This window comes from Alosa alosa, chromosome 11 (assembly GCF_017589495.1).
Source record: "Alosa alosa isolate M-15738 ecotype Scorff River chromosome 11, AALO_Geno_1.1, whole genome shotgun sequence".
Taxonomy (NCBI): Eukaryota; Metazoa; Chordata; class Actinopteri; order Clupeiformes; family Clupeidae; genus Alosa; species Alosa alosa.
In genome coordinates this window covers 744,485-761,808 of record NC_063199.1, presented here as the reverse complement: position 1 = coordinate 761,808, position 17,324 = coordinate 744,485, and positions in this window count along the sequence as shown.

Sequence of the window (17,324 nt, the reverse complement as noted above, 5' to 3'; positions counted from 1 at the left end):
ACAGAGCTAGCAGTTAAGAGCTTACAGCTGACGTTAACGTTAACAGCTGTTTAGGCTACATAACACTAGCGAATAGCATAGGCCTACATGTAGTTGCTACTATTTATTATTTCTGTCAGTCATGTCCGGCATAACGAATCAAACGTGGGGTTTAGTCATAATGTTTATGTTAATGTTTAGTAAAGCATAATGTAGTTCTAGTCAGTGTGTATGGGTGGGTGGGGGCACTGAATGGAGATCTTGTTCAGAAATAATTGTGTGCTTGAGAAATAAGTCGCTTGTACTTCAGTATATTACCTGCATCCAATGATGCTAGCTTGCCTGTTAGTTTTACCTTTGCTATGCATCTGACTCATAGTGAAGCCTAGCAGTGAAGTTCAGATAGCCACCTCTACTGTACATGCTGTGACTTATTGCCTTATGACTTTGGTTTTAGGGGCAAAGAGTGAAAATCCATTGTCACCCGACTACATCCCATCCATTTTTGAGCATACATCAACTGCAGAGAAGAAGAGGCGAAATATGATTTTGGATACCTTCAGCCGAAGACAGAAGGCCAAACGCCAAAGAAGAGCACAAGCAGAAAAGTCATCCGCTGCACCGGTGCACTGGCCAGTTACATCTCTGACAGAATCTCCTCAAGAATGCGAGCACCCTTCTGCAGACCTAAGCAGCAATGAATGTCCTGTGGGGGAATCTGAAAATGCAGGTTTGGAAGAAAATTCCCAGCATCCCACCACTGTTGCTGCTTCTGATGGGCCAACATGCAACAATGACATCTGTAAGGAACAGGTAAGAGCACTGGAGTTGCAATGCCAGGCTCTGAGGACAGAAAATATGTACCTTAAAGAAATAATAAGTAGGACTGAATTGAATGAAACTGCCCTACAGAAGAATGACAAAAAGGTCAACCTTTTAACTGGTCTATCAGCATATTCATTGATGATTGCATTGTTCCAGGTTGTTGCACCTTTTTTAAAACACAGGTCTAGTCTCACATTATTTCAGCAGTATATGCTGACATTAATGAAGCTTCGAATGAATTTTTCTTTTGACTTTTTGTCTTTTTATTTTGGTGTTGACTCCACTACTATTTAAAAACTTTTCAAGCACTGTATTAATGTGATGCATGAGAGATTAGTTCCAAATATTGTCACATGGCCTGAAAGGGATTCTCTCAGTGGCCTGGGAGCCACTGAGAGAATCACTTCCATATGCATTTAGGAACTCTGTTTTTGAGAAGACTGTTTGCATTATCGACTGTTTTGAAATTTTCATAGAGAAACCTAGTAACTTGTTAGCCAGTGCACAATGTTATTCAACATATAAGTCTCACCACACCATGAAGTATTTAATAGCCATTACTCCACAGGTTTCAATTTGTTTTATTTCCAATGGGTGGGGGGGGCCGCACAAGTGACAACTACATCACAGAGCACAGTCATTTTTTACCTCATTTGCTCCCAGGGGACCTAGTTTTGGCTGACCGAGGTTTCACTGTCAGTGAGAGCATTCATTCTTATCAAGCTGAGTTAAAGATTCCTGCATTCACTCGTGGCAAGAAACAGTTAGATCCCATTGAATTGGAGAGCACCAGAAGCTTGGCATCTCTTCGGATACACATAGAATGAGTAATTGGTGTTCTTCGTCAGAAATACACGGTTTTGCAAAGCACTGTGCCCATATGCTTTACAGACAGAGAAAATGACATAATGTGTCTTGACAAAATGGTGCACGTGTGCTGTGCTTTGACAAATGTATCAGACTCTGTTGTACCATTTCAGTGATAACAGGTTGCCTTTTGATTGATACATGTCTTTATTTTCATGTATATTTTTTTTAGGTTCATTGAACTCAATTGAAAGTAAAACAATAACAACAATAATAATAAAATATTGTTTAAACATTTCCACTTGTGTTTACTTGTCTCTGTTTTCATTTAGGCATGTACAATGCATACTAATTTAAACAGCTTCGGTCGACTTTTGTCTTTTCTGGGAATTGAGAATTTTTCTGCAGCTGGGACACAGCCACCGCTTTGGGACTTTGCTGATGTGAAGGCAAGTTTGGTGGAACTTACTAATTGTGCAAAAGCCAGACACACAGGCGAGCATATTCCCTTGTTCTGGTTTCTCGACGAGTAGCACCATTGCTGACCTTGATCAGCAATTGGTACTCACGGGTTGTGGAGCAGAGAAATATTTAGCAAGCAGCTCAGGGACAATACATTTTTTAAAAAACTCTGTGGCACTTTCTAACTCTAAGTAAAGAAAAGGTAGATCTGGGGTGATGCGTTCTACAAAGGCGGAAGCGCATCACCCCAGATCTACCTTTTCTTTACTTAGAGTTAGAAAGTGCCACAGAGTTTTTTAAAAAATGTATTGTACCCAAACAATAAAGTGACAGTAGGGCATGTTGGTGACAAACAGCTGCATTTGAACCTGATAGTTGTAGGCATGACCACGCTTCAGTCTTAAGGTTCCTGTTTCATCTTTTTCCAGACAAAATCCTGTCTCGTTTGTGGCCTCATTTACTGATAGGCCCTTGCAGAAAGGGCATTTAATCTCTATTATGCCTGTACCACAACAACTACAAGAAACGTAGCCATCAGGTGAGGCCCCAACAAATGGGTGTGTTGTGGAGATTCTGAAGCCTGCAGGTTTTAGCTGGACATTGGAGTGAGATATGTGATGCTGCATTTCATAGCTTCTTCTACCTGATTCCTCATGCTTGCAACCCCATCTGTAAATGGTCATATCTATTAGTTTTCCTTTAAACATGGTTAACCAACAGTAAAAGTAATCTCAAAGATCAGGACTGAAGAGGTGGAAGCACATGCAATGGCAAAATATCTCCACACCACTAGGGGCAATGAGCTTTTTTCTCCACACCACTAGGGGCAATGAGCTTTTTCTGAGGGGGTGTGGAGAGGGGGGCAAGTCAACTCTTGAACTCAATAATGACAGATTTCACGTGTGTGTGCAGTGCAAAGATTGTTAAGGCGGAGCAAGATACTTCGTCGTAGTTCATGTCTATGGGCACGAAATGGGGATCGAATCCTGTCTGCATAAAGAGGCGTGTCGATGACGTATTGACGAGCGTAAGTTGCAACCGGCCAACAGCAGCAGCAGAAATAACCGGCGCACACCTGATATAAGGTTGATTTTCTCCAGACTGGATTGCTCAAAAATGCTAAAAATGTACCTGAAATGTTCAGAAGGGTTTGAGGATCATGAAAATGTGCCCGAAATTCACATTCCTAACTCTATAGAACCAAGACCTTAGCATATGTGGTGAAATTCTGAGCTATGCCCATAGACTTCAATAGAGCAGTCGCTGCCTCTGCTCTGCATAAAGGGGGATTTTTGACCCCCCTCGTGCGATCCGGGTTCCCGGAAGTGGCTCCTGATGAAATATCTTGCTCCGCCTTAACAATCTTTGTGCAGTGTTCGCACTTGTTTATCTTTCTTGAAAACGCATACAGCACCTCAAACTAGTAAGGAAATGTAATCTGATCCAATCAATGACTGCTCAAGATCGTTGGAAAGGATGCTATTTTGCACAAAATTGTAGTTGGCCAAATCTGTCTCAAATGGATTTTCAGCAAGATTTGAAGAATTCGCATCAAATAAAGATCCTCTTCTAGCTACATGGGGAGTTTGCGATACTGATTTACTTTGGATATGATCAAGACAATATTAGGCTACGAGGTGTGCAATGCTAGTATGCTAGTTTGCCTCGCACGTCCTTCAGCCCTGGCAGAATGCTGTTGTGTATGTAGGCTGATTGGCATTTAGATTTGAAAGTCTAAAAACTGTTATTGCAATGCTTTGAAATACCTGGTTGCTTCAGTAGTGAAGCTATTTGACCTGGTGTAACATATTTTCCTGATCAGTGACACAGAAGGTGAAGAGGAATTTGTTTTTACAGCTGCCCTGAAAGTCGATGCAGTAATCCTGCCACTCCTCTGTTCGAACCAGATGTTAGACTTTGATTGGGCACGAGTCTCTTCCTCCACAATGTCACTCTGAAAATACAACAACTGAACTGTCAGCCTTCCAAATTAGCCTACACCTTAACCTGTTTCCCGAACTATGAACTACTTTACCTGTTCTTTGGTTACGGTTATTTGGGCAATCAGAGTTTCTGCTCTCTCCTGTAACTCTGCTAGGCTAACTTCTCTTGCATGCTTGGTGTACAGCTGTGTCAGGGGTTGTGGCAGATTTAGCGTGATGACTTTGGGGACATATGTATGAGACATAGCCTCTGACTACAGAGAGAAACGCTGGTTTCAGGATATTTCCCTCTTGGCACTCGGAGAGGTTTTTATGTAGTGCTGCTACCTCTTGTGGAGTAAGGGGTGGGATTACAGGTAGGATTGCATCCCTAGAGCTCTGCTTTTTGACACGCTGAGAGTTGTTAAACACGATGTCTTTCCCTTCTTGATATGGCAACCTTTTTACCGATTCATCACTTGTTGTTGACCATTTGCATTTCTTCGATGTCACTGACGCCTCCTCATCAGTAGCACTATATTGCCATAATTTAAACAATGTAGCGGATACATGGGAGCAGCACTCCCCAAACCCTGCTGTGCAGTTGCAGTGAGCTCCTAACACTACACCATCCTTCCTGACCACAATCCATGGCTTTAATTGGGGGTCATTGAGCCTTTGAGAATGATTTACCTGTAATAGGATCATGACACTTAGTTAAGCTTTTTATTTCTATGATAGCCTTATCCCTATACTGTAATGGATGGCTAAAATTGTTAGCAATGATCATAGACTATACTTTAGCTGTTGCTAACGGTAACGTAAACTAACTTGAAGTGCCTCTCTTACCCTCGCAGTAATGATTGCGCAGTTCTTTTGTGCTGGTAGTTTCCACATTTGTAAACAAGACACAAATCCGGACACAGTCCACTTGTATCCTTCTAGACTTTTATACGACTTCAGCGAGTCACCGGAATAGGACGAAGGGAAGTTAATTAAATAGTTGTAGATGTCTGGGTAACCAAGCGCTGGCAGGGCTATAGACAAGTTATCCTCTATGTTTTTAAAAAGTACACCTGGGGCATTGTATGGATCGCTAATATTCAATCGGTTTAGCTTTCTTCTGTAGTTGATTATTTCAAATGGAGTAAAATGTGTGGTGTATTCTGACACCCTAAACCTACTCTCATCAGTCTCTGTGAAATTCTCGCCAGTCATTTTTTCGTTGATCAGTTCCCTGCCAAAATGGCGGCGTAAACAAATGACGTAACCGATGGAACGTAACTACTGGAACTGAATGGCAGGTGTTCAGGCCACCTGCAGCCTCAGGCTTTAAGCATACAATCTGGGTCAATTAAGACTACACATCCTATTCAACTGTTTCCTCTGCCCAAAACTGTTTCAAAATAAAAGTCCTCACTACAATAATCCACTGTTAAACAATGTAACCCATTAAACTACTGAACTTTTTACATTCAACTTTTAAACGGTCTACTTTTAAACTATCATTAAACTATCTATCTATTAAACTAGCTGTCTATCAACAACTTTTAAACTATCTACATTCAACTTTTAAACTATATACATTCACTAGCTGTCTATCAACAACTTTTAACTTGTCATCAACTATGACTCCTACCCACTGTAGCTAGTTAGCATGGTTAACAAAGTTAGCATGTTAGCATTGCTAACATTTTGAACAAAACTGCTAAAAATGATTAGCTAGGTTAGCTAAGTCACATAGTTAGCATGTTAGCATGCTAGTTAGCATTTTTAGCAAACCTGCTAAAAATGATTAGCTAAGTTAGCTAAAGTAACATGGTTAGCATAGTTAGCATGCTAGTTAGCATTTTTAGCAAAACTGTTAAAAATGATTAGCTAGGTTAACTAAGTAACATGGTTAGCATAGTTAGTATGCTAGCATGTTAGCATGCTAGTTAGCATTTTTAGCAAAACTGTTAAAAATGATAAGCTCGGTTAGCTAAGTAACATGGTTAGCATGCTCACATTGTTAGCATGTTAATTAGCATAGTTAGCATAACTACTAAAATGATAAGCTCGGTTAGCTAAGTCACATGTTAGCATTGCTAGCATAGTTAGCATGTTTAGCAAAACTGCTAGAAAATGTTAGTTAAGTTAGCTAAGTAGCATGGTTAGCATTGCTAGTACTGCTATAAAACATTAGCTAAGTAGCATGGTTAGCAGAATTAAAAATCTTAGCATAACTGCTAGTAAACATTAGAGCCATTCCAACTTTCAGTTATCACCATTAAACTATTTGAATATCAACATTCATTAAACTGCTAGAAAACGTTAGCTAAGCAAAGATGGTTAGCAGGTTAGCATTGCTAGCACTGCTATAAAACATTAGCTAAGTAGCATGGTTAGCATAGTTAAAAATCTTAGCATAACTGCTAGCAAACATTAGAGCCATTCCAACTATCAGTTATCGTCAAATATCTAACTATACACAGCCGTTAAACTATTTTAATATCAACATTCATTCAACTTCCAGTCTGTCAACAACTTTTAAACTATTTACCTTCAACTTTTAAACGGTCTACTTTTAAACTATCATTAAACTATCTATTAAACTAGCTGTCTATCAACAACTTTTAAACTATCTACTGTCTATCAACAACTTTTAAACTATCTACATTCAGCTTTTAAACAGTGTACTTTTAAACTATCAACTTTTATTAAGCTATGCAACCACCATGTCTATCCTAGCATCACCGTAGTAACCATCTCTGTATTATCTGTTTTAACTATACATGATATTTTACATCACAACTTTAGCATTTTCATGCACTGGTAAATCCTTGGAATTGCATTTCTAGTTATTATTCTTCTAACGCAGCTAATGCAGCTTCAATCGTTTAACGTAGAAACTTCATTCAAACATTGACGCGTAGGTCTTAATTAGGACATGTGGGCTTTGTATTTTTCAAAATATCGTTCGTTCTTAAAGTTCCGGCAGTGTTTGGCGGGCCTATCAAGTCTATTTTTGTGGACTTTACCTTAGAATAGACGTACTCATTATTTCCCCTTGATTTAGCCTATACCGTAGCTATGCCCAAAAATAATAAATCACAGGCGGCATCCAAAAACATTCAGATGGGCTATCCATCCCATAGCCTACAGACTTACTGTAGGCCTAACCTATGCCTATAAATCATTTCTTATCAAAAATATTTCTGGATACGTGCTAAACGCCTTACCTGGTTGTAGCCTAAGTTTTATCCATATGGAGATCTTCAAAGGCTTGCGCTATAATTCCAACCCTGTTTATAAACGAACCTGTCTGTTGCTGACAAGGCCCGTTTAACTCTTCTACATAGAATAGGCTATAATTGCGCAAACATTTCAAATCCCGACTTTAAAACGACAAGGCGTGGACAGGCAAAATAGGCTATTACGCATAACAATTTCCAATCAGTTTGAGTAGCCTACACTACGAGCTGGCCTAAGATCCGAAGTGGCAGACGGATAGGTTACATTACAACAGCAAGACAAAATATACACATTTGGACCAAAGGTCCATTTATTCGTTTTTTTTTTTTTTTCAAACTGTTCGCCTACAATCAAACAAGTAGAACACTTTGGTATCTGAAGTGCGCTCTGCGCTGTTTCGTCACATTTAAAGCACAACAGTGACGAACTGTGAGCGCAATGCGCTTCTAAAAGCAAGTTCACAAAAATCAGTTAAAGAGATTACAATTAGGCTACTTTTACATTACATTACATTACATTACATTACATTACATTTGGCTGACGCTTTTTTAACCAAAGCGACTAACAACATGGTAAACAGTAAGTTTTAGAACAATTCTCACAATTTTAGGACAGTTTAAAAAAAAAAAAAAAACACATTAGAGTACAGTAAGAATAAGTGCGTCAGTGAGTGCTGTATTTTAACAGTTCCTTGTCAGTTTAACGGCTGGTGAGTGCTAGGATCAGTAAGACTTGTTGTAAGTGTTGCTATGAGAGTAGATGTTCTCTAAAAGAGCTGGGTCTTCAGGAGTTTTTGAAAGTGGAAAAGGATGTCCCTGCCCTTGTAGGAACTGGCAGTGTGTTCCACCAACGAGGAACAACAGATGAGAAAAGTTTGGATTGGCTTGAGCGCACGGTGGTAGAGCTAGACGCCGTTCGTCAGAGGAGCGCAGCGGTCTGGAGGTAGTGTAAGTCTGTATGAGGGCATTCAAGTAGGTGGGAGCAGAACCGGAGACTACTTTGTAGGCAAGCGTTAGAGACTTGAATTTGATGCGGGCCGCCATAGGTAGCCAGTGTAGCTGGATGAGCAGCGGGTAACATGTGCCCTTTTGGGTTGGTTGTAGACCAGGCGCCGCCCGCGTTCTGGATCATCTGAAGTGGTTTCACTGGGCGCAGGCTGGGAGACCTGTCAGGAGTGGGCATTGCAGTAGTCGAAGTCATTGAGATGACTATTGCCTGAACCAGAAGTTGGGTAGCATCTTGAGTCAAGTAAGTCCTGATTTTCCGTATGTTGTAGAGTGCGAAACGGCATGACCGGGTGACTGAGGCAACATGATCTGAGAAGTTTAGTTGGTTGTCGAGAACAACTCCTAGATTTCTTGCAGTCCTGGTCGGTGAAACAGACAGGGAGTCAAATTTGATGTTGATGTCGTGGTGTATGGTAGGTTTAGCTGGGATGACCAGCAGTTCAGTCTTTGAGAGGTTCAGCTGGAGGTGGTGTGCTTTCATCCATGTAGCTATGTCTGAAAGGCAATCTGAGATCCGTGCTGAAACCAGGGGGTCGTCAGGTGGAAAGGACAGATAGAGCTGTGTGTCGTCTGCATAGCAGTGGTATGAGTCGGCCGTCAATAATGATAAAATAAAATAATTCTATCTGCATTGGCTTAATAACAAAAAATAGGCAGATATAAGGCAAAAGTTAGACAGTGCAGTCACATTCGTTTTCAAAATAGGGCCTAGGCCTACGGCAACATTAGGCTACAGAAATAAAATGACCACAGTGACACACTCTGTGTGCAATCTGCGCTTCTTTTGAAAAAACAAGTTCACAAAAATCAGTGGTAGAAAATATTAGGCTAGCCTCGCCGTCAATAATAATAAAATAAAATAATTAGGCTGTCAGAATAGGCCTACAATAATAACAAAAAATAAATAAAAATAGGCCTAGATAAGGCAAAAGTGAGAGTGCTGCAACAGTAGAAGAAATAAAATTACCAAATGCAATAAAATAAGTTTCAATTGTGCTTAGGTCTAGCTTTGGAGGGGGTGACTGGCTGCTACAGTCCATACTGTTTATTCAGACGTACCAGCAGAATGTCCTCAAGCACCTTTTCGTTCAATGATGATCTTAACGGGGAAAGAATAAATTTCAAACTCGAAAATGCCCGTTCGACACTGGCTTGCGTGACAGGGAGAGGGATGACGCTCATAGCGAGCTTGTACAGGTCGGGGTTGGATACAGAATACCTAGCCCAGTACTGAAACAGATCTTCGGTGCGCCTTAGACGGTCTTCTTTGGAGTATGCGTCCAAGAGTGACACGATGGAGTCCTGGGGGAGTCGCTGTGTTGAGCTGGTCTCTCTCTCTTTTTCCATCAAAAGGTGCTCGATTTCGTTGTCAGATGATGTCTGAGATTGAGTAGGGGAGGCTGCTGAGCACACAGCGGTGTCGCTGGCTGCATTGCGTGGATCTAGGTGCTGTATTGCAGCTAAGAATGCGTCATTGTCAAATAACGTGCTCTGGCGTGCTTTGAGGCACTGGGCTACCTTTCTCGCAAAGGGGCTTGCTAGTTTTTCTGTGTCCAGGGAACATTTGAGCCATATGCCGTAGAACTCACCAGCAGTCCGGCAGACGGTCCGGACGGCACTCAGGCCCAGCCCAACCTATACGACTGGAAAATCGCTATGCCATTCTGACCGAGGATGAGGAGCCCCTCCAGCCCCGAGACAACCATCCTGGTCCCTCCTCAAAGTCGGGCCCCGACCCCCTCCTCCCGGACCTCATCAACCTCCACCCTGGTCATCGGCAGTTCCATGGTTAGAGACCTCTGCATTCCCCCATCATGTAGCGGTCCCTCCAAGGTCTACTGCTTCCCTGGTGCCAAGGTCCTTGACATCCAGCAGAAACTCCCAAGCATCCTGGCCCGCCACACCAAGGTCAACAACATCATCGTACACGTGGGCACGAAACGTGACATATTCATGTCAATAAGACAACTGATGCTAAAGCCAGTAAGTTCCTTAATGTGTTGGACAGTTTAGAGCTAAAGCAGCATGTTACAGGACCCACCCACAACCTTGGCAACACCCTCGATCTAGTCATTTCCAGAGGGATAGAAGTCACAGACTTATCAGTAAATGATATAAATATGTCTGATCATCATTGTGTATCTTTTAATATTGCACTACATACTCCAAAAATTCATCCCGAAATTGCAATCAAATCGCGACTCTTGGACATTAGAGCAGAACAGCAGTTCATAGCTCTTATAGACTCCATAAATTTAGATATTTTACATCATCCCATTGATCAAATGGTAGAGGCTCTTAATCGTGAATTAGGCGCTCTGCTTGACAGAGTGGCACCCTTAAAGACTAAAAAAAAAGGCCCTGTAGCAAACTGACACCTTGGATGAACGAAAATATCCATGATCTAAAAAGATCATGTAGGAAAGCTGAGAGAACATGGAGAAAAACTAAGTTACAGGTTCACCGTGCCATTCTAAAAGAAAAAATTGCAAATTATAATAGAGCTATTTGGAATGAGAGGAGGAACCACTTCTCTAAGGTAATTGCTGAAAACAGTGGAAACTCTAGGGTGTTGTTCTCTACCATTGATAGGCTATTGCATCAAACACCTTTTGATACACTCAGTCAGGCATCCTCTCTAAGATGCGAAGAATTTGCAGACTTCTTCAAAAACAAAGTCATTTCTATAAGGGAGGCTATTGGTAACACAAGTAATATGTTTGATAGTACACCCAAAACAGCCCCCAAAATTAAGGTCCTTTAGCACTATTACTCAATCTGAGCTTGGTAAAATTATAACTCAAACCGCTCCTCAACATGTGTTTTAGATCCAATCCCTACTACATTCCTCAAAAAGTATATGATGGCTTAGCCCTTTTTTCTCAAGGTAATAAATACCTCATTAGAAACAGGTATATTTCCAACTGCTTTTAAAACGGGCTGTTGTGAAACCTTTACTTAAAAAGTCAAAACTTGACCATACCAATCTGAGCAACTACAGGCCTATATCAAATCTATCGTTTTTGAGCAAAGTACTTGAAAAAGTTGTTTGCAATCAGTTAAATACCTTCCTCAACGAAAACAGAATTGAAAAATTCCAATCAGGTTTTAGATCAAATCACAGCACAGAAACGGCTCTAGTAAAGATAGTCAATGATCTCAGACTAGCTACCAACTCAAACAAAGTCTCAATCCTTATTCTTCTGGATTTGAGTGCGGCATTTGACACCATTGATCATAGCATCCTAATTCACCGCCCTTGAAGTGGGTGGGTCTCTCTGATAATGCTCTAAACTGGTTTCAAACCTACATTACTGGCAGAGATTTTTATATCAGTCTAGGAGATCATGTATCTGAAAAACATGACTTGCCTTTTGGTGTGGCCCAGGGAGCTGCCTTGGTCCCCTGCTATTTTTTCTATATATGCTCCCATTGGGAAACGTCATAAGTCAGCATAATGTAAACTTCCACAGCTACGCAGATGATACCCAATTGTATCTTTCTGTGGAGCCAACTAACCCAGATGGCCTTTGCTCCCTCACTGCATGCCTAACCTCCATTAATCAGTGGATGAGCAAAACTTTTTTGAAACTAAATGATGACAAAACAGAGGTACTTCTGGTTGGACCAAAACTAAAGCGAGATATTATTCTTAGTAATCTGGGGAACTTGGCACACCAGGTCAAACCAAAAGTAACAAGCCCTCGTGTCATCTTAGATGCAGAGTTAAGTTTTAAGCCCCATATCAGTAAAGTTACTCAGACAGCCTATTTCCACTTGAGAAACATTGCCAAAGTGCGGCCCTTTTAACTCAACAAGATGCAGAAAAACTAATTCACGCCTTTATCACTAGCAGGTTAGACTACTGCAATGCACTTTTCACTGGTCTTCCCAAAAACATCTAAAGAAATTGGCACTCATACAGAACTCTGCGGCTAGACTTTTAACTAAGACTAAGAAGAGAACACATCACCCCTGTGTTGGCTGAACTGCACTGGCTCCTATTTCCTATAGAATTGATTTTAAGGTTATGTTAATTACTTACAAAGCTCTGAATGGCATAGCACCTTCATATATCTCTGAGCTTTTAATATCTTATCAACCACAAAGGAAACTTAGATCATCCAATTCTAATCTTTTAATCATTACCCAAAGTGCTCCACAAACAAAGTGGAGAAGCTATGTTTATCCATTATGCCCCCAAACTATGGAACACCCTGCCTCTGTACATCAAGCAGGCGAAGTTCAGTAAATATTTTTAAAAAGATCTGAAAACATACCTGTACAGGAAAGCTTTTAGTTAACTCATCTTATCCTGTAGACTACATTTTCAGATTATTCTACATCTGCTACTATTGAGGGCGCAGCCAGCCAGAAGCAGATGGGCCCCCTATAAGTCAGGTTCTGCTCAAGGTTTCTTCCTGGAATATGGGAGTTTTTCCTTGCCACAGTTGCCATATGGCGGCTTGTGGGGGGGTAAGAGGGTTAAGGCTGCCAGTCTTATGACGCCATTTTCTATATTTTTGATATGTTGCTGAGTATAACATAAACAGCAAAGAAAAGTGATTGATAATGACTGACTGTCTATTATTGTGTTACATGCTTCAAATGTAAAGCACTTTGAGCTGCATTCTGTGTATGAAAGGTGCTATACAAATAAAGCTTTATTATTATTATTATTATTATAGTTAGCTGATCAGATTGGAGACATTTGGTGGCTATTTTCGCGGGTTGCAGTGCATCTACTGTGTTGGAGACATATTCCCATTCAGATTCACTTAGATGTAGCTCGGGGATGGTTGGGGCCATGTCTTCACAAAAGATCCTAAGCTCGAGCAGCCACTGGAGCATATCATGAGTGGAGTGCCAGCGAGTTGCACAATCCACAATTGCTCTCTTGTGCCCCATTCTCTTAAGAACACACACCACATTCTGCGTGCGTAATCGTTTTGCTACACGTCTTGCCTTTGCTATGATGTTGGACGCTTGTTTTAATGAATCGTCAACGGCCAATTGTAGAGTATGTGCAGCACATCTTACACTACGCAACATATGACCGGGCCACGCAGAATCGAGTTGAAGGATTAGCTCCTCCTGGTTTCCCGCATCCTCCCCAACCTTTTCAACATCCTCCCCAATCTCCTCCGTCTCCTCGCAGGTTGCATCGTTGTTGCTCACAGCTCCCTCTTGGATATCTGACAGTAAGCTCACGGCTTTGAGCATATTCGCCCCATTATCAGAAGTGACTGAATACACCTGTTGCAAGCTAATGTTATATTGACGCAAGACGTCCATCACCACAGAGGAGATGTACTCAGACGTATGCCGTTCTGTCAGATCTCTCACTGCCAAGGTTCGCAACACAACCCCCTTTCCGTCAGAGTACTGCACGTTAATACCCAGCACAGACCGGTCTCTACATGTTGCACAATCTATTTTCAGCATCAGAAGCCTCCCGCTAAGTTCAGTGGCGAGCTTTTCCCTTTCGCCCTGAGCAATCCCTGACACCATATCCCGAATGTTAGATGAATTGATTGTGACATTTTTTCCCATAGCGTTCTGTATTGGGTCGATTATTTTTCGAAATCCCGAATCTTCCATCAATGAAAAGGGTCTCCCGTTAACCGTGACTAGCTCTACGCACGCCTCTTTGAGGGTTTCAGGGGTTAATGCCACTTGGACCTGTTTGGGCTTTTTCACTATGACCGAGTCCAAAGTACTTTGCCCATCCTCAGCTGGCCTCTTGTTTTGATTTTGGTGGTCTTGTAGTGACTTCTCGAACACCTCTGGATGTCGTCTTTGAATGTGTCTCTGCAGGTTGCCGCCGTGATTCCCAATGATTTCTATCCCGCAGCCCTCGACTTGGCAGGTCGATTTGTTGGACGCCGCATTAAATGAGAAATGTTTTCTCATCGGGTTTTCCTGGTTCCGTCCCATCGAAACAAAATGTAAAAGCCATAGGCCTAATTAACTGCAGCATTAAATCCGCGGGCTTGTTTTTCGCACAACCGGAAATAGTCTCCCTGACATAGGATATGCTTTTGTGAAATTTACCCTTTCAAGAGAGTTCCATTATCAGCATCATAATTAGCCCCACAAGACTTACTTTTTAACATTCCATATGTTATCTTAATGCAGAGGAAGTAGATTGGGGCCCAAATAGAATGTTCAAGCATTGTTTTTGTTTACCTTGTTGAGAACGAAAAAAAACGTTATTAACCGGTTTTGTGGATTTCAGAATAACGTTTCTGTTCCGGAACAGTTGAAGACTATTTTGTTTTCGTTTCCGTTTCCGCTCCTCGTAAAATTCCGTAAAATTCTGTTCGTTTTCGGTTTTCGTTTTCGTTCCTTGAACCGGTTCGGAGCCCTGCCCGCTTCCTTATGTGGGTTTTGGGTTGCCAGGTTTTAGCCTGACAAAAAAAAAAATTGAAATTGAAACTAAGTGATCGTGTATGTGTAGGGTGTATTTCATACACAATCTGGCAACCTGAATGGATCAATTATTTTAAAATGAAGTTTGATGGCCATGCAAATTACGGGAGTTTTCCGGGAGAAATAACAAAACGGGAGGGTGCTGGGAGATGACCTTGAAATACGGGAGAAACCCGGGAAAAACGGTAGTGTTGACAGGTATGGGTTAGCATTGTTAACATTTTAACATTGTTAGCATGCTATTTTTGCATTTTCATGCACTGTATTTCCTTCAGGAAATGCTTTTCTAGTTACAGTGAATGAAAATGCACTGTACTGTTCTTCCTAGGCTTCTTCTTATTATAGTGCATGAAAATGCACTAATACTGTTCTTCCAAAATTTCTTATTACAGTGCATGAAAATGCACTGTACTGTTCTTCCTAGGCTTCTTATTCTTATTCTTCCGCTAACGCATTTAATGCAGCTTCAACCGTTTAACGTAGAAACTTCATTCAAACTATGTTATGTAGGTCTTACTTAGGACATGGGTGCTATGTATTTTTCAGCTTTGAAACTTTTATACTTTTTAAACTATTAATTAAAAACTAATCAAAATTTCCCCATTGACTTAACATTATGACATCACAATACGGCCGTTAAGCAATTAGAATCCTATGGCAGGTGTTCGGGCCACCTGGATCAACTGCCAGTCTCAGGCTTTAAGCATACAAACTGGCCCTATTACGACTACACATTCTGTTCAACTGCTTCCTCTGCCAAAAACTGTTTCAAAATAAAAGTCCTCACTACAATATTTCACTGTTAAACAATTTAACCCTTTAAATTACTAACTGTTCAGCCATTGTAACTGTTACTTGTCATCAACTATGACTCCTACCCACTGTAGCTAGTTAGCTAAGTAACATGGTTAGCATAGTTAGCATGCTAGTTAGCATTTTTAGCAAAACTACTTAAAATGATTAGCTAAGTCAGCTAAGTAACATGGTTAGCATAGTTAGCATGCTAGTTAACATAGTTAGCATAACTGCTAAAAATAATTAGATAAGTTAGCTAAGTCACATGGTTAGCATACTTAGCATTTTAACATTGTTAGTATGCTAGTTAGCATAGTAACTTGGTTAACATTATTATCTTTGTTAACATAGTTAGCATAACTGCTAGCAAACATTAGAGCCATTCCAAGTGTCAGTTATCGTCAACTATCTACCTAAATAATTTAACCATTTAAACTATCCACTTATTTAACCGTTCAATCATTCCAACTATATTAAACCTTATCTACCAAGTAAATTATTTACCTATATAAACTATCCACCTATTTAACTGTTGAGTCATTCCAACTATATTAAACCTCATCTACCTAGCAACCAATATAGTTTGTTTTTACTCTGTATGATATTGTTTTGCATTTTCATGCACTGTATTTCCTTCAGGAAATGCTTTTCTAGTTACAGTGCATGAAAATGCACTGTACTGTTCTTCCTAGGCTTCTTCTTATTCTTCTTCTTCTAACGCGTTTAATGCAGCTTCAACCGTTTAACGTAGAAACTTCATTCAAACTATGTTAACGTGGGGTCTTACTTAGGACATGGGTGCTATGTATTTTTCAGCTTTGTAACTTTTATACTTTTTAAACTATTAATTAAAAACTGTTCAAAATTTCCCCATAGACTTAACATGGGCTGATGACATCACAATAGAGCCGTTAAGCAATTAGAATCCTATGGCAGGTGTTCGGGCCACCTGTCCCAACTGCCATTCTCAGGCTTTAAGCATACAAACTGGCCCTATTAAGACTACACACCCTATTCAACTGCTTCCTCTGCCAAAAACTGTTTCAGAATAAAAGTCCTCACTACAATATTTCACTGTTAAACAATTTAACCCTTTAAACTACTGAACCTTTTAACTGTTCAGCCATTGTAACTGTTACTTGTCATCAACTATGACTCCTACCCACTGGAGCTAGTTAGCTAAGTTAGCTAAGTCACATGGTTAGCATAGTTAGCATGCTAGCATGCTAGTTACCATTTTTAGCCATAGTTAGCATGCTAACATGTTAGCATGCTAGTTAGCATTTTTAGAAAAACTGCTAAAAATGATTAGCTAAGTTAGCTAAGTCACATGGTTAGCATAGTTAGCATGCTAACATGCTAGTTACCATTTTTAGCAAAACTGCTTAAAATGATTAGCTAAGTTAGCTAAGTCACATGGTTAGCATAGTTAGCATGCTAGCATGCTAACATGTTAGCATGCTAGTTAGCATTTTTAGCAAAACTGCTTAAAATGATTAGTTAAGTCAGCTAAGTAACATGGTTAGCATAGTTAGCATGCTAGTTAGCATAACTACTAAAAATAATTAGCTAAGTTAGCTAAGTCACATGGTTAGCATACTTAGCATTTTAACATTGTTAGCATGCTAGTTAGCATAGTAACGTGGTTAACATTATTATCTTTGTTAACATAGTTAGCATAACTGCTAGCAAACATTAGAGCCATTCCAAGTGTCAGTTATCGTCAACTATCTACCTAAATAATTTAACCATTTAAACTATCCACTTATTTAACCGTTCAATCATTCCAACTATATTAAACCTTATCTACCAAGTAAATTATTTACCTATATAAACTATCCACCTATTTAACTGTTGAGTC